This window comes from Equus asinus, chromosome 6 (genome assembly GCF_041296235.1).
Source record: "Equus asinus isolate D_3611 breed Donkey chromosome 6, EquAss-T2T_v2, whole genome shotgun sequence".
In the NCBI taxonomy this organism is placed as follows: Eukaryota; Metazoa; Chordata; class Mammalia; order Perissodactyla; family Equidae; genus Equus; species Equus asinus.
In genome coordinates this window covers 5690811-5709150 of record NC_091795.1, presented here as the reverse complement: position 1 = coordinate 5709150, position 18340 = coordinate 5690811, and the positions used below count along the sequence as shown (strand labels likewise).

At 47.3% G+C, this 18340-nt stretch overlaps 1 protein-coding gene across 2 annotated transcripts in view; it reads right to left on the bottom strand.

Moving 5' to 3' along the window:
• EDAR (ectodysplasin A receptor) overlaps window positions 1–6676 on the bottom strand; it is a 97425-nt gene extending 90749 nt beyond the window's left edge. The window contains exon 1 of one of the 2 annotated variants that reach the window (XM_070511488.1): window positions 6374–6676. The gene's annotated coding sequence lies outside the window, so the exon portion shown is untranslated. The remainder of the gene's footprint in view (window positions 1–6373) is intronic. The other variant, XM_070511489.1, reaches the window with a different exon arrangement.
• Between the last annotated feature and the right edge of the window lie 11664 nt (window positions 6677–18340).

Here is an 18340-nt window from a genome sequence, read left to right as displayed (position 1 = left end):
TCACAAAATAAATATTTGCCTTCAAAGCAACCACTGAGATAATCATCAGGGTAATATCGTTGAGTGCCTTTCCCTCTCACATGTCTGCCAGTTGCAGAAGGTCAGGCAGAGAGCTGTGTGTGGTCTGTTTGGATAATGATTTTCTTGTGGAAACCTCAAGTTGGAAACCAACTGGCAGCAATTTTGGAGAAAATTTGGACTCTTGGTTTTTAGAGCTGACTCAAAACCAAGTGTCCCAAGTCACTGGGATGTCCCTGCCTTGGTTTCTTCTATCCATAAAGTGAGGGGCAAAATTGCTCAAGTGGGTGTCAGAGGGTGCCAAGACGTTTGCTGAGACCACAGTGGCTATAGGCCGGGGGCTACCCTGACGGATCGGACGTTGGCTGTGTGTTCACATACCTGAGGCATGGGTCTCACTCTCCAAATCTCTCCAAGAATAAGCTAAAATTTAAAAGGGGTTCTGCTGAACTGAAATGATACTTTTGTAAATTTTATTGCCCATCAGCAGAAAACCACACTCCGCCAATTGAACGATGCCCCTCTGCCCAGCGGCCACCGGCCCCTCCCGGTCACACTTCTGGGACATGCTGGCTTTCTGCAGAGGAGGGAGCATCTAAATAGCCACATCCCCAAGGGCTCATTCTGATTGATTTTCTTCCTGATGGATAGGAAGTTTTAGGAACAGCCATTTTGAGCCATTATTGAGGACTAAATCTTGAAGAAAATGAACCTTAAAAGTCCTCTGAGGTTTCTTTAAGAAAGTGCAGTGCATTTCAACATTTTTAAGGATTAGAAGTTTTCTGGGCCAGAGGTAATGTTTGTTATGCAAGAACACAGAGCCTCAATCAAAATATTAAACCATAAAACCATATCTAGCAGGTAAACAAAATCAGCCAAACCAATAGACATTTGCATCCCATTGGACCATCCTCCGTGGTCTGAACAGTGTCAGGAGCCTGGCCAGATGCCAAGCCAACGAGCCCATGCTCCAGCTCCTCCCTCATGACCCGTCCACATGCTCTCACCACGCTGGGCTTCCCAGACACAGAGTCCCTCTCCAGGCTGTCTTCCCAGACAATTGATCTCCGTGGTCCTATTACTTGGAAGGAAACTGAACTGGCCCGGCGCTGGTGGGCCACACGGTGCTGGGCAGAGCAGCCAGGTTCTCTCTAACTCTACAAGGGCTGTGTGCAATGGACAGGAACAGCTCTGGCATGCCAAACTGGGTGTGAAAGTGCTCTCTGAATTAGTTCCCCAACAGCACACTGGAATAGGAGGCTTCTTGGTGGAAGGAAGGGTCAGGGTGCTGGGCTGCGCTCCCCTCAGTGCTCCTCTGTCCGCCCCGCTCCATCTCTCTCCTAACAGGGTAAGTGCTTCTCCCTCTCAGAGTGAGAACTGGGGAGCGAGCGGAGCTGGCTAGGTGCTCTGGGCTGACTGCGGCAGTACTGGGGAAGGCTGCAAAGGAGCAGAGGACCATTCTTCACTCTAGAACAATGTTAAGTATCTTGTTTCTAGTTGAGATTTAAAAAAATTTAAGCATGTGTTTCAGGTCTTTAAAACTGTTCTCCGAAAGGACCCCTTTCTCATTTATGAATTGCAGAGAGAACAGAAGTTAGGTTGAAAGGGATTGTCCCTCTGTCCTGCCCACTCCTCGTGCACCTGCCTCTCCTGCCCCGCACACTAGCCACATCAGCCCTCTCAGGAAGAGGCTCCCTGGAGGACTCACAGCAGGTGGAGGTGGGTTTCAAAATATAACAGCTGGTGTGCCGTGGGCACTGATGGTCCCAGAACAACACAGGCGTGAACAACTGTGGCTGAACTTCAGCCTTCAGTTAATGTGCTATACTTTTATTGGCCTTCCCACCCCCTCAGTGACAGCCCAGACTCCTCACGACGGCCTCCAGCCGGCATGCCCAAGCTCCTGGTTCTCCTCTTTCATCCTCCCTCTGCCACAGCCATCCCGCCTTCTCGCTGGGGCTGGGACGGCTCAGGTTCATCCCCACCCTGGGGCCTCTGCTTGGCTCACTCCCTCACTTCATTCAGGTTTTCGCTCAGACACCATCTACTCATAAAGCCCCCTCATTCTCACGCCAAGCACTTTCTCTGCTTACCCAGCATATTTGTTTCTTCATGGCAGTGGATTTATTTGAAGTTACCTTCATATCTGTGTATTAGGGCTTCTGTCCTACACTAGAATGCTAGCTCCATGAAGCAGAGGCATTTTCTCCCATCATCCATGGTACCTTGGCATCACCACAGCCCAGGACAGTGCCTGCCATGGAGCAGAAGCTCAGGAAAGATGTTCAATGAATGAATGTATATTAAAACCAATGTGAATCCTACCTTCCTCTCTCTCCTGTGCATGAAGGTTAGGAAATACGGAATTGGAAATACGGCAACATTGGAATTTTAAGAGAAAAGATTTGGTAATGGTATGATGGTTGTCAAAACTATGACCTCTCATTTTTCATTTGTGGTCTAGTTTAGCATGTCTTTCTTCATATCCTAAGAAAGTACTTTGTATCAGGATTAAAGTGTTGGCAGAATTATCTCCCTATTATTTTCAGGAGACTAATATCTTATTTCAGTATTTGGGCTCACCTTTTAGTTGCTTGTATCTAGCCACTGAATGGTATCATTTAACAGCACCAATCCTAAGGGATCTAGAAATACCACAGCTAAGCTGGGCTTCCATGCACCCTGGGCCTTGCCACTGTTAGAAGTGATAACACGATTATGGCTGTTACTGCTCTGCTTGCTGATTCCATCAAGACTCACAAGCCAAGGGAATTTCCTGCCATGGGTGGGCACAGTCTGATTTGCTGGCTTATGAAGTGACATGAGATGACCTGAGCTCACTGGGGGCACAACTGCGGCATCGAGGCAAGTGTGTCCCCCTGTGCAAGTCTCATTACTGCTCATTATTTTCCAGTGATCTGATTTGTCGGAATGGAAAACAAAGGCCTCCTGGTTAGTTGCATGTGTAACTACATGTACAGACCTCCAGGTGCCTAAGAAGGCGGGCCCGGGCAGAGGAAGCAGGACCTCCAGATTCTCCAGCTTGTGTCTGTTCCACCTTGTAGCCACACAGTGTGTCTGCCATGCAGCCTTTAAGAAATAACATGCGTCTCTGCTCCTAGAGAGGGTAGCTTTGCTCACTGCAATTGGTTTGCTTGTTGACTTAGGGTTCTTTGATGCTTCGGCAGCCCCTTGCCCCCAACTGTGTGATTAGAACAACCTGTGACCTTTCTTTGACATGAAGGATTCCATTCATTCATTCATTCATTCATTGGACATATTTTCACTAGGTGCCCACTATGTGCTAGGGAAGACGCTGGGACTAAGGACCCCTCAGATTGTAGGATCCCCTTCTATGCCATGTAATGAATGGCCCACCCTCTGCCAAGACCCAGGGCAAAGCTTCTTCCTTAGCTTCGATTGTATAGAGGTAACCACCCTTGGCAATGCTCTGTGACTCCCTTAGGACAGAGAGTGATGAAAAATTAGGACAGGGGGCCAATAAATAGTGTGGTGTTGGGGTTGACCCTACCCTGGGAGGCTAAGGTATACAAAGGGGAGTGTTTACTCACTGTACACTTATTTTTACCTGATGGTTGTCATTGCACCTTCTCCGCTTGTCCTCACAGAGGCCCATGTACCAGTCTCAGAGGTGGGGACAGAGGTTCATCCCTCCTAGTTACAAGTGACACGGCACGATGCCTGGCATTCTAGGTGGGCGACCTACGTCAGCTACTGCCAGTATCGTAATCATCATTAGCTATGTAGCTTTGGACGAGTCACTTAACCTTTCTAAGTCTCAAGTTCTTTATTTGGAAAATAGGGAAGATATGCACGAAAATGCTTTGTAAAGTGGTGGAGAAAGTAGGGCAGAGGTTAAATGACTGGACATCACTTTACCTTTCCTTGCTTTATTTTTTAGGAAAACGATAATCGGAGGCTGAATAAAAGTCCTGCCCACACACGGAGTTCAAGGAGGACAGCAGCATGGCTGTGACGGGCACTCACGGAAGCAGAACCCGGCCTTTGTTTCCTAATTGATCTAATGTGCTAAGTGAGCATAATGTAAGTTAATTAATGATGCTCTTGGTAGGTGGAATTACCTAGGCAGAGCCTCAAACAGCATCAAAGAAACAAGCGGGCAGGTGTCATCTGGGATAATTGAGGAAACAAGGGCCGGGAGGAAAGCTGCTAAGAGGTGTGCAGGCAGGACACAGAGCAGGCTGGGGAGAGAAACCGGCCTGAGGGGCTGAGCCGTTTAATCAGCGGGCTGGCTTCCAAAATGCCATCCTGTTTACATCTACGGTGTTTGAATTTCAGATTTGCTTGAGTCTTTGAAGCAGGGTTCCTGGGCATTTCCTTGAGAATGAATTCCATTTTTTGGAAACCACAAAACTCACTCACCTGGGCCCAGGAAGGAGACTCAGGTGACCTGGCTTCTATCTGTGGTCCTTTGGGACCTAAGGAACTTTGATGAGAAGATGCTCTCCGCTTAAAAGGGTCAGCTCCGTTTGCGCCCCGTGAAATGGGGCTAAGGCCAGGTCTGTCTTCACTTTCCCCGCAAACACTGAGCTGCTACCTGTGGCAGGTGCTGTGCTAGCTACAAGGACACAATGATGCTGAAGAGAGAAGGGCGAGCCCCTGACCCTTCTGAGCTTCAAAACAAAATTACAATTCTGTTCACTTTTACAGACGGGGTAGCTGCCAGACTGTGGACATCAAACATTTCAGGGAAATTTTATTTACTTTTTCCTCCCAAAGACGTGTGCTTCCAGGATTACCCTCCAAACGTGCTGTCACAAATTACTATTCCCACAGTACACGCAGCCTAGCTGGCTCACTTAAGGATGGGAAGAGCTGAGCGCCAAGGGGCCCCGTCCTCTCCTCCAGTGACGAAGGGCACACACAGGCAGTCATCAGGACACATGCTCCTTCCCAACTGTGATGAAAACTCTCTTTTTGGGGGACTCTCTCAAAACGTAACTTTAAAGGTTTTAAGTGACTATGACTTAGAAATCTCAGAGCATCAAAGCAGGCAATGATATTCTCTTAGTTATTTGAACTAATTCCTTTTATCCGTCAGTCCGTTATGGCTTTTCACCTCTTCAATATTTTGAATTAGCTGCAGTTCACTCTTGGGTAGGGTGTCTCAAAAAACCCACAGAGCGGCGGTCAGCTGGAGAGCAGGGGGCAGCGGCCTGGCCTTCATTTGTCCTCTTCCTCTCTCCGTTCCTCGTTCCCATCATCTCATAGCCCTGTGTCCCACTAACTCTGTCAAACGCCCCTGACTGTCAAACGCTTCCACCCTGCTAACCTATCACTTCACTCCCGACCCTTTATGGCTTTACCTGTCCCTCTTGGAGCCTCACCTGCCATCCTCCCCACCCAGCTGCCCCCTTCCTCCCCACCCTAGCACCCCTAGCCTCTGTGGTGCAAAAGCAATTGCTGCAGGATGCTGGGGATTCAGGGCCTGCTCCCGTGCAGGAGCCAGACCACTCCAAGATCTGTTAGAGCATTGAGAGGAACCCCTTGGCTGGAAACGAAAGCCTCAATCGTCAGAAATACATACCCACCCCTCACTCCCCCATCCTCCCACCCCAAAACACAAGGACCAGACATTGGGTCTCAGACTTGACTCAAAACTGTACCTGGGGGCCGGCACAGTGGTTAAGTTCCCACATTCCGCTTTGGCAGCCTGGGGCTCGCCGGTTCGGATCCCGGGTGTGGACCTACGTGCCGCTTGTCAAGCCATGCTGTGGCAGGCATCCCACAGATAAAGTGGAGGAAGATAGGCATGGATGTTAGCTCAGGACCAGTCTTCCCCAGCAGAAAAAAAGAGGAGGGTTGGCGGCAGATGTTAGCTCAGGGCTAATCTTCCTCAAAAAAAAAAAACAAAAAAAAAAAACCTGCACCTGGAAGGTCTGATAGGGCACTGGGGGAACCGGGGGCGGGACGCAGGCGCGGAGGCCAGCTAGAGTCCCAGCTGCTGCTGCCTTCCCGGGAGCCAGGCTCGGGGGTAAACCTGACAAACACTTTCACGCTCTCTGGAGACACCGGCTGTCTCTGTTGCCAAATTCTTAAAGCCCGTTAAGCACACACAGCGTTTGGCTCACTAACCAAATGTGCAACCAGTAGCAAAATGGGGTTTCTGATGTTTTCCTGAAAACAAAGGAACAATCTCAGGTCTTAGAACTAGTAGCGCCAACATACAATAATCGGGAAAGCTTGTTCAAACGCAACCCAAAAATGACACGCATCTCAAAAATGCACTCAGGCTATTTCTCAGTCTATGACACCTCAGTCTCATCCACAGCCAAAGAGTTTAGAAAACCACCAGAGAAGGACGAAGGCTTACCTGGAGGGGCAGTTTCTAATCCAAGCAGAAGATGGTCCCTGAAGAAAGCCAGGCACCGTCCCGTTTTGGGCCACCAGGGTTCTCAGCTGGCGGCCCGGCACTGCTCTCAGAAGCAGGTGCTCAACGTCGCTGGAGGCCGGCAGAGCTGCGGGGGGCGAGGCACCTCTCTGCCGTCAGCCCCTCTTTCCTTCTGTTCCACGGGGCTTCTCGGGACTCCTCCTCCACTGTTCCCGTCCTGTCTGCACTTTGGAAACTCAGCCCTTGCCGAGGGGCTTTCCCTCACTGCAGACTCACCTGCGCCACCTAGAGGCCTCTCCCAGCACTGGAGAGGCTGGTGTCCGCTCTGCAGGGCCGCCCGCTCTGCAGCCTGACCACCCCCCGACACGACTGGCTCTTGACTTCCTGCCCCGAAAGACACCAGATGGAATTTGTAAAATCAATGATTTGTTTTTTTGGAAGGAAGTCTTGCTTCTGTCAGAACAACCAGAGCCTTTGGGCATTGGAATGCTAGAAAGCTAAATGAGCATTACAGAATGTGTTCACCCCAAGGACTCCTCATCGAGATGGCCACAGGCATGGGTGCTGCTGCATCCATTCAACTTTGAAACATGTTGGCGTGTTCCTGCACGTTGCCACCCCACTGCTGCCCCTTCCCACCACATCTACTGCAGGGTTTGAGTCACCAGGATTGTTCTTTCTCTCCTCTCCCCTGTATCCCTGTAGGGGACAAAGACAATTCCTCTACCCTCTGGGTCCTTCTGGCTGGTCTACGAATTAAACTGACATGAGACAGAATAAGAGGAGGAAAATCAAACAAAGTTTAACAACATGTATACTTGGGAGAGACCCAGTAAAACTAAGCAACTCACCAAAATGGCTGAAGCCACCACCTTAAATGCCATCTTCAGTTAAAGACAAAGGAGGATCTTGAGGGTAGTGGTTTGCAATTTCAAAGGAGGGGAAGGCAATTTAGATGGAGAAGGAAAAACAAATGTTTGATAAACAAGTGTTTGCTGGGTCATCTATGGCCGATGTGGCACAAGAAACAGAACTTTGATAAAAATGGGCTCAGCAAGGACCCTCCCATTTTACCAATACCCACAGTTATGTATGGTTATGGCCTGTCCCAGGACAGGCCTTCTACCTTGAATTCTTCCAGGCAGTTAGAGGGAAGGTCAAAGTTTCTTTCAGAGTCTTTTGTCCTTAAAAATAATCAAGCCAAAGAGACACATTTTGGGGCGGCCAATTCTGATCACCCATACCCCTCAGCACAACCACATACTCCATGTAACTCCAGATAACCATTTACTGCTCATATAACTAGATAATCAGGAAGACATGTGAAACACAAACATTTTGAAAGGACTTTGCCTTTTAGTATCGGGTCAATTCTCTTTCCAAAGTTAAATGATTAGGAAAAAATCCCAACCTTTAAGGGGATGGAATTTCTTCTACCCTCCTCTCCCCCAACCCCACGTACACACAGAGAACAAGCAGCTCCTCTAGGCTATATTTCTATGTTCTCCTTTTCCTCTTGTCCCCTCTGCCCTGGACGCATACAGTTTAATTCACACATGAGAAAGTAAGAGCTTAAGAGAGAAACAGAGACAAAAATATGTGGGACTGGGCAGAGGGTCCTGGATTAAAGACTCACTCTTTCTCCAGAGGGTTTGAGCATGACCATATTTACCCAACTTACTTGACCAACACGGACAATCAATCCAGAGAACACAGGCTCTCAAAGGAATTTTAACTTGAATGTTCAGGTTTGGTTTATACTAAACCCCATGCTGAGTCCATACTGAGGGTTTTCGTGATAAATTAAAATTACTAGAATTGTTAAATTAGGAACCTAGGAAAATGAACGATAAGGAAGTATTCTGTGCTAATCTTTTCTATTGAGTATAATTTTGACTTGTCGGCAAGTTCATTCTGATAAGTATATTTGAGGATGGAGATTACCTTAGGTGTAACTTTTTTTTCTATTGGAAATTAAATGGTGGCTTTAAATTTACCAAAGAGATGACACTGATATTGCCAAAAGATAGGGAAAAAAAGGAGAAAAAATTAGAATGGGCACAGAACACGGATGCTGTAGTAGGACAAGCCAATTTTTTTATACAATAAATATTTTTTATGCCCAATTTTTTTCCACTCTGAAAAATCCAAAACATTATGCCGTTAAGGAAGGCTGTAGATAGTTAGACTTGAAATTTTCACAGTCGTCATATCAAATGAAAATGAGTATACAAATTAATTCAGTTAAGAGAAAGAATGAAACGAGAGAGAACTGCTTATCTTCATTGTTTAAGGCTCCAGAGCTTTGAAGATATATGATGTTTGGTTTTGCACATTTCCTAAAAGACTGAGGCAGAACTGACAAATGGTTGTCAGGAGCATCTTTTAGTAAGAACCAGAATCAAGATTGCAGACCACGGCTGGGTGAACGGGATCTCTCGGGGCTGTGGACAACAGAGTACAATTTAGAACACATGGTTGATACACAGAACTGGCCCTGGGCCACCTGTCTGACCTTTTGTGGGTGTGCAGGGATCCTGGCTTGGAATCCAGTGGAGGGGCTGCGGCATGCTTGGGGAGCAGGCACCAGTTCTCTGCACCACAGAGCCACAACTCTGCAAATGATCGTAGAGATTCAATGCAACTCCCACGCCTGTAGAAAACATGCAGGGTTTGGTAGGAATGATCTCCTAGCAGATCAGATAATTTCCAGAGAGGGAAACTAAGCCAGATCCTGGTCATCATTATTTAACAATTGTGTCCTAATTACTAATCTTATATTGGGTTAGCAGGAAGAAAACTCTTGATACCCACTCATTCCATCAAAATAGCATTCTTCCATTTTAATGCGTTCATGCATCATTTATTCATTCAGCAGATGGAATGGAGTACCTCTAGGAGCCGGGCACTGCTCAAGGTGCTGGGAACCACAATGATAAAGACAGTCAGATCTCTGGCCCCAAGAAGTTTGTACTCTGTTTGAGGAGGCAGAGAGTAATCGAGTTATCAAATAACTATGAAATATACCTTCTGGAAGTGATAAGCAGGCAAGGGAATAGAGGACACTTGGGCTGTGTTGGGGGGGATTATAATCACCTTCTTGTGACATTTTGCTGCTGTCTAATAACTGTCTAGAAAAGTGGAATCAGACCAATGACACCAAATGAGAATGCTTTTTTCTGAAAGCTGACCCCTGACATTTACCTGCCTTTACCAAACAGCTCACCACAGCAAGTAAACTTCTGGTTACCTACAAACAGAGTTTATCTCTGAGTTCCTGCCAGGAAATTATATTGCTCAAATCATAGGAAGCTTATGAGTATTTGATGAAATGTTTTTTATGTCCATGGCAGGTGCTTGGTAACACTAAGGTATTCAGAATAAAATGACCACAGCTCTGTCTGTGGCATGGAATTTGCAGCTTCGGGTCTGTCCCTGAACTGGAGCAGAACAGGCATTGTGTTGTGGGGGAACCCTGCCCCTGCCCTCGTGGGGTGCAGACCACAGGCTCCTCAGGCTCCTCCCCTTCTCTAGAAGATGCATGACCCCAGCTCTGTTAGTGGTCAATGCACCAGCTCTGCCCTCCTGAGAGCACCGGCTAGCTACTTTTTCAGCATTGTCTCAGACCCCCTGCTGCCCATGCTGTGTAGGCAGAAAAGACAGGAAAATAAATAGTGTGATTTAAAGTCTCATGATGTCTTCCTAAAAGCATGGATCCTGCAGAGGGCTTTGGTTTGCAAACAGATGCCCCAAATATTAGAATGGAATTAGGTGGTACAAAGGAGGCAGGCAAGCAGCTGCGATGGAGAACAGGGTGCTTGAGAGGCCTGTGTTGGCTAAGAAAGGTGGTCAGGACTTGATGTTCTAAGAAGGAAGGAGGGAGTCTTGTAGAGTATGGGGAAAAGATGTTTTGGGGAGAACAAAGAGCTTGTGCAAAGGCACCGAGGGGGAAATAGCCAGATATAGTGGGGAAACCAAGAGAAGCCCTGTGGGTGAAGGAGGAAGCTGAGTTGGGCTTGGGAAGGGCAGTGCAGGCCATGGGCCAGGGAAAGGGGTCTGAATTTTGTTGCAAGTATATTATGATTTAAAGATATTGGAAATGGAAACTTATCTTAGAAGAGGACCAGGCCTCTATCCCTAGCAAAGTGAGGAAGGAGAGACATAGTCTGGGGAGCCCTGTGTTCGCTGGGCCCCTGGTCTTACGTAGACTAGACACGGGGAGATGAAAGGCTAAGCGAGCTGTTAGCACGCCTGGGTCAGTGGTCCTTCCCCAGCACAAAATAAGACAGGATGAGTCCAGGTCAAAAGCAGAGCAAATAAGCTGGGCTTCAACTGATTTTACCCCTTCTGAGATCGAGATTCTACGTTTTGTTATTTAATTAAACTTTGCCACACCCAACACTCTGCTGCTAATCTGAGGTATAAGCCTAGCTTTCGGTTACTGCCCACGTGCCGGGATTCCTAAGCGGACCCTGTTTATTAGAAAGGCTGCCTGGATTTGGAGCACTGAATTCTGGTCCCATAAAGTACGACTGTGAACCTGTGGATGGAGAAACAAACCTGCATGGAGGAAGCTCCGGGGCGGAGCTGAGCGGGGTGGCGGGGTGGGGGGGGGATCATGGAGGGGCACTGCCGGCGCCCTGAGCTCTCTCTGCTCCCACTCTGTGCCTGCAGCGGCCCAGCTCACCTCCGCAATGTAAGCAGTGAAAGCATAATTGAAATTGATTCTCGCCCAGAATGACTCTGGGAGTGTGAATAGTGCAAAAGTTCAAAATACTGAATCTTTTTTATGACCTGTAGTATTGCCATTTAGCTCGATAGTACAGATCAGTATGTTTTTCTAATAAAGGAAACCACAAGAGTATGGTAAAACCTATTTGCATTGTACCAGAAAAATTAAGAGAGCGGGAAAACTGAGTTTGGAAATACAGAATATTGATGTCTTCGTTTAAAAACCAGCAAGTTCATTCTTCCAGTAGACGAGTTCACATTTCCACCGTAATTCATGGCTTTGGGGTAATGGGGTTAGTTGCTCATGGGATTATTGCTCTATTATCAGTGGATACTCACAGCAGGGGAATATGAGTCCAGAGTATAAATATGTAAAATTATCTGTTCACTGGGTTATATTTAATAAAATTTATTATTGGAATTTTATCACATTTATGAGAACATTTTGCTAGTTACACGTAAGGCAGAAGAATCATCAATTTAACGGAGCTAATGTGTCCTTGGGGGCATTTAATTCTACAGAATATTTGGCATACCCTTTTTCTTCACCTATCATGGATATGAGCTCATTGGCCTCAAAAGCTGCGGTTAGCAAAAGAAAACCAGAATGAGGAAAAAGTGTTTTAATGGGAATTGAGCCTTGCTGGTGGAGCTCGACCTGCGCCTGCCGCCCAGTCTCAGTCCCAGCAGTCACCTCCTCAGCCCTGTCCAGGGGGGCACACCCGGCTGGATGGCTACCTGCCTCAGCTTCCCTTGCAGCCAGGCCGAGGAGCCGGAGCAGAAGTGTGTGACTCCTGAAAAGGCTGCTGAGAGGGCTGACTCACTTGGGAGGACGGCTCGTCCATCCTCTGGCGCTTACTCTCTGCTGCCGCCCAGTGCGGATGTGATGACTAGTGTAAAAATGGGGGAGCCAGAGGACAGAAGGAGCTTTGGCCTCTTTGTGGGGCTGTCACATCAGCCCTGAATTACCTGCCTCATTAATGGGAAGAGTAACCCCTCATGTCTTTTGGCCACTGTGCTTGGGCCCGGTACTAGAAATCTAATTGATTTGTACAGTCTCTCATGAAAAATTGGGATATGCTATTTTTTTCCCCTCGACAAGCAAGGTTTAAGATAGTCTGTTTTATGATGATCTTACCTTTCATAGGGCCCCTAAAGGGGTGTCATTTGGAGTATAGAAGGGATGGAAGTGTTGGCTAACTGAGGATTCTGATTTGGGAATGGGGAGCGACAAGTGAGAGGCCCCTGTACTAACTGTGGCCCTTAGTGTGCCAGGGCGTCCAGCTCATGGAGCAGCCAGAGGTGCCCGGCTCCAGGTTCTGACTGAGTTTGAACCCCAGCAGTATGGGGCCGGCCTTGGCCCTCCTCTAAGCCACACAGATTAGGAATCTTTACAGCCCAGTGCAGGGCTATGGGTTCAAGTTCAACTCAGTTTCTCACAATCCCAAATTGGGCTACAAAACAGAGAGAGAGAAAAAAGCTCTCAGAGGAGAGCCTGTCCCTTCCGGGGTCCAGTAATTTCCAACTAGACTCCTGGAGCAGCTCCAAGTATAAGAAAGACTGCAGATGGCCGAGCAGCTTTTAGGACACTGGCCTCGTTAAGAGGTCAACTAACCATATGCTCCAGGGTCTCCACGTGGGAATGTGCACCCCAGAGGTGATGAAGGTGAGTCACTGGGTAGGGGACAGAATACTAACACTTCTGCTTACGTTGGTTTCTAGTATCGAAAATATAAGAAACAAACAATATATCATTCCTGCTTAATCTAGGGATTTGCTTCTCCTACTATGAGTTCTTTTACAGGGTAAAAACAGGTCTAATCAGACTGTACCAGGAGTCTGCCAAAACGGTTTAAAATGTTCGAGAAGAGTTGAACTATGCATTTTCTTCCATCATTGTCAATCATCTCCATTTGTTCTCTGCCTCTCCTGTCCACAAGCACAGGGTTCTGATCTGCTACACTGTTGCCCAGGGCCTCCCTCTTAGTAATCTTCCAGGACATAACAGTCTGTGTAGGGCAAGTGATGCTGCAGTAACATATAACCCTGAAATCTTGGTGGTGTAATATAATAAGAGCTACTTCTTGCTCATGTTACATTCTGATGCAGGTCAGGTGGCTCTTCTGGATGGTTCTCCTGCAAGCTGTGTCTCAGACATCCAAGCTCCTTCTATCTTGTGGCCCTGCCATCCTAAGTCCATCCTCCCAGGGCAGGTAGGAGAGAGAAAGCTTGGATGAGCACGTCATGATGTTTTAGGAGCTAGGCCTGGCAGTGGAGCGGATCACTTCCACTGATAAGACCCAGTCACCTGTCCCCATACTAACTGCAACCAAGGCTGGGAAATGTAGTGCTCTGTGTGTCCAGGAAGAGAAGATGGGATTTGTCAGCTAGTCCCTGTTGCAAGATACTTTCCGAAACTATTCTTTCTGTTTCACCAAAACTTATCCAACTTCTGTCCATCCTTCTAGATCCTGCTTCTAGGAAAAAGGTCTGAGAAATAAGGTGGCCTAGTAGGAATATAAAAGATTATGGTTGTTAACACTTTAGAAACATCCAGAGAACATATTCAACAAGGGTGTTTAACACCGAGGTAAAGATGCAGAGTGCTGGCCGGATGCTCTGGCCCTGCAGTCTGAAGACCTGGCTTCGAGAGCCTGCTCTGAGCTTCATTCTGTATGTCTGTAGGCTGAGCCACTTACCCTCAGCAAGTCTCAGTGTGCACATCTGAATGACGATCATTGTCTTTCACAGGGTTGTATCAACCAACAATGGTTGATTTCACAATGAAATAGTTATACATACTCTTCACTCTGCTAGAACTTGGCTGTTGCTCTCCCTACATTCTGAAATTATTCTTGCCTAGGTCACCAGGGACCTCCTAATTGCCAAAGTCAATAGATGCCTTTTAGTCTTTATTCTCCTGGAGCTTTTTACCACATTGCGACTGAGATCTCTTCTTCCTGTGTGAAACCCAACTCCTTTGCATTTTGTGACCCCTTGGGTTCTCCATGTCTTTCTTCGATGGTTTATTCTTGGTCTTTCATGGGCGATTCACCTTCATGTGCCCCAGTGGCAGTGTTCCCACTCTTGGATTTGGCATTCTCCCAGTCTCACTGTTTCAGCAGCTACATATAGGCTGACTCTGACATTTAAATTTTTAGCCCAGATCTCATCCTTTAAGCTTCAATTCTTGTATCCAACTGAGTGTAAAACATCTCATTGGGAAGTCTCATAGATGCTGGGAGCTAAATACATCCAATCCAAATTCGTCACCACTCCCTGAAACCTGTTCCTCGCCTTGGTCCCCAGCTCAGCTGAGACGCTCACTATGGTTCCAAAGGGGAGGGGCAATCGTGGCATCGGTGTTAGTGTCTCTCTTTCTTAGCCCCCAAATCTTGCCAGTTCTACCTCCTAGATATTTTTCACATCTGCTCCTTCCATTCTATTCCACCTGCTTTTGCCCTAGTTCTGGTTCTCATTATGCCGTATCAGGATTATGATGGCCTTCCATTTTCCCTGCCTCTGACTTGTTCTCCTAAATCCAGCCCCCATAATGATCTACCTAAAACTCAAATTCTGAGCTCTAGGCTACTATCCTTAGTAAGTGAATGGGGACGGCACCCACTCATCAGCTCTTGTCAACTGTTGCTGGAATGCAGGTCCACAGCAGCCATTTGACGTCCTCTGTACTGAAGGCCAAAAGCCAAGCCCCTGCCATCCACACAAGATCCTGGTGACCCATTAGCCTCACGATTCCCAGGCCTCCTTGGAACTTCAGACACTGGTAATGACCAAAGCTTTATGGTCTCAAGACATCTGTCGTCTGAAATGATTTTTGTAAATAAACTTATCCATTTTATGTTCTTATTGTCAAAAAGACAACTGAGTGTAAAAGTCTTACTAGGATAAAGATGTAGTTGTTTGGAGAGGCCTTGGTGCTAGACGAAGCTGCATTCTCCCAGCACAGCTTCTCACTAACTGGCTTAACCTCCCTTGGTTTCTTCATCCTTATAATGGAGATAATAACAGTATCTGCTTCATAAGATTGTTGTGAGCATTAAATGAGATAATATACACACAGGGCTTAGCCTGGAGTTTGGCATAAGTGTTAAGTAATTTTACCTACTATTCCTATTAATTAATAATTATACTATCTCTTTCAAACCACTCAATTCACTCCAGAAAATTACCATTGGCTGTAACTAAGGTGACTTACAGGTTCAACAGCTATATGGCCGCTGAAAACTAAAGGAACAATCCATTTTGGGTGAATTACCAAAATGACTTTGCCACACATCTAACTGAGCAAGGGGACACTGGTCTTGATCAGATATTAAATATTTGGTTTATTTTGAGACTAGGCTACTAAATGTGACTTTTCCATCTTTTAGCACAAAAGCTTGTCACATAGGGTGGTAACACATTGAGACTCTATGCTACACTGATGGCAAAAAGCAGAAGCTGTGTTACATATATTCTTCAGTTCCTCTGCTTTGTAAGGATTTGTGAAATCCCTATGATTAAGGGTTTTAGGCTTTCTAGAAGGCAAAGATTGAATAAATTTTTTAAAAATCACAAACTTTTCCATTTTATTCTTATAGAAGAGTGGTGGGGGTCACGGAGAAATGAAGTCACTTTGGATCTTTGACTTTCCATCAGTGGCAGAGGTCAAGGGTTGAGTCTGGTGCTGTAAGATGCAGAGGGCTTCCTCAGAGCAACGTTTCTAACCTGCCCACGTGGATTTCTGTCCCATCCTATGTTCCTGTGTCTGAGCTGCTGCCCTACACAGGTACCTGCTCTTAAAGGCAGTCTGTAGGTTTTAGACAAATCTGAGTGCTTCCTTTGTCAAAACTGGAAACAGGTGCAATTCTTGGGAGCATGAAGCTATAGTGCAGAAGTTCAGCAAAATATCGGCAGGGCAAAGAACTGAATTAAGAGCGTCTGTCCTGCGAAAAAGTCTGACCTATTGGAAATTGTCAGAGCAGAAAATGGCAAGTGAGGCAGGGAGGCAAGCAGGCACATAATGCATGTGATGTAGAAGGCTCAAGGGCCAAAGGAGAGGTGCAAAAAATGAAAGCACAAGGCAGAATAGGTTTCTCCTACTTGGAAACTGGGGGTGGGGCATAGAAGTGAGGCCTTGAAGGAGAGATGATGATGATGATGATGGTGATGGTGATGGTGATGGTGGTGGTAGCGATGATGACAATGGTGATGATGATGATGGTGGTGATGGTGATGACTCTGGTGATGATGGTGATAGTGATGATGATGATGATGGCAGTGGTGGTGCTGGTGGTGGTGATGATGGTGGTGGTGATGATGACAATAATAATGGTGAAGATGATGGTGGTGATGATGGTGGTGATGGTGGTGGTGATGGTGGTGGTGATGATGGTGATCATGGTGGTGGTGATGGTGATGATGATGACGATGGTGTTGATGATGATGATGATGATAACAATGAGTGTCCAGGATTACTAAGTGCTTCCCATGTGTCAGGCATTAAGTGTTTTGCATGACTTAACTTGAACAATCCTCATAACAACCCCATGAGATAGTCGTACCTATCACCCCATTTTAGAAGTGAGAAAACTGAAGCTCATACAGGTGGCGTAACTTGCCCACTCAGCTAGTAAGGAGCAGAGCCAGGACTCAAGCCCAGACAACAAGACCTTTGGATCAGAACTCTGAACACCTTTACTGCACGGCCATGAGGCCCAGGAGAAGGTACTGTGTGCTCCATTTGTTGTGGGTCTCTGAGAACAATGCCCTTTTTCCCACAGAGGAGGAAAGTGCAGATCAGGAGAACCCTCAGCATTGCTGATTTTCTGTGTGGCTCTGGGGAATTTCTCATTACCAGCAAAGGTGCCCAGAAGCCTCATTGCTACATGAGTGGTTTGTGTATGAAAATCCACAGAGTAACTGATTGTGCCAGGAGCATAAAAGTAAAACATTCACAGAAAGCCTAGGAACCATTCACTCCAGAGACTGAGCCCCCAGGGCATGGTCTTTGGCAGCATGAGACAAGCACAGAGAGGATCATGTCCTTTGGCTGAAAATATTCCTTCCAATCCACTGTGTGCTTAAGTACTAAGGCCGAGGAGAAGGCTTGTCTGAGACCAAGTTGGGGTCACAGAGGGGCAGGGAAGCTTTGGTACAATCAGACGCAAGTCCAGGCCTGACTCTCAGGAGGGCTGGAAGCCAGCATCTTTGGGAGCTGGTCTAGCCTTTTGGCTGCCCTGTGCAGACCTTGCTTCTGCCAGGCAGGAGAGAGGGGCTGGAAAAGGAGAGACAGAGGGATCCTCCCACGGAGCCTGCAAAAGTGGAGGTGCCAGGCACTGCAGCAGCTGCTGGCATACCGCCCATGGCCCCTGCCTCAAAGAGCCCTCCTGCCTCCTGGCTCCCTTTTGGAAAGAAGACACACTGAATTGGCCCTAAATTCTTCATCCTACTGCCTCCAGGAGAGCCTCTAATTTCTGGTGAAGCTTTTAATAGAGGCAAAAAAGCAGTTTTCATCCAAAAGCAGGGAGGAGGTTGCTGCCATTTCCTGCTCCTGGTGTCAGAGGCTGCATCACACCCGTCTCTGGCTCCAATTCTTTCTGCTCCTGTCCCCAAGTAATGCTCCCAAGAGGCCAAACTCACCTAGGAGTCTGCTAGGTGAGAATCTGGCCTCCCGGCCCAGGCCTGCTTTCTTCTGGAATGGTGCCCTCAGCCAGCTGCCCACCCCTGGGTGCCTCATGCCTCATGAGCTGGGATTCCAGTTCCCAGATTGCTGGGCTCTCAGGGGTTAACGCAAAGGGTCCCCTACCTGCCCCTCTCTTTCTGACTCGTGTCATGTCTCCCTTGGACCGCTGCATTGGCCTCTCTAAATGGCCTCCTTGCTGCCATCCTCCGCTCTCAGCTGCAGCGGCCTTTCTATGATGAATTTCGGACCATGCCATTTCCCAGTTTAAGACCTCCAGTGGTTCCTGACCACCCTCGGCATAAAGTCCCAGGTCACTGCTTTAGTTACTAAGCCTCAGTACACCAAGCCCCTCACAACCTAGCCCAGCCCAGCTCTCTAACCTCACATGGAGTCAGGCTCGCTCTACTGTTTGTCACCCTCCACCAGGCTCAGCGTCCCCAAAGCTCAAGGATGGGGCATTAATGAATCATGTTCTAAACATAATTCCTGATACTTGGGCTTGGAGTTTTTGGTGGAATAAATAAAAACCCTTC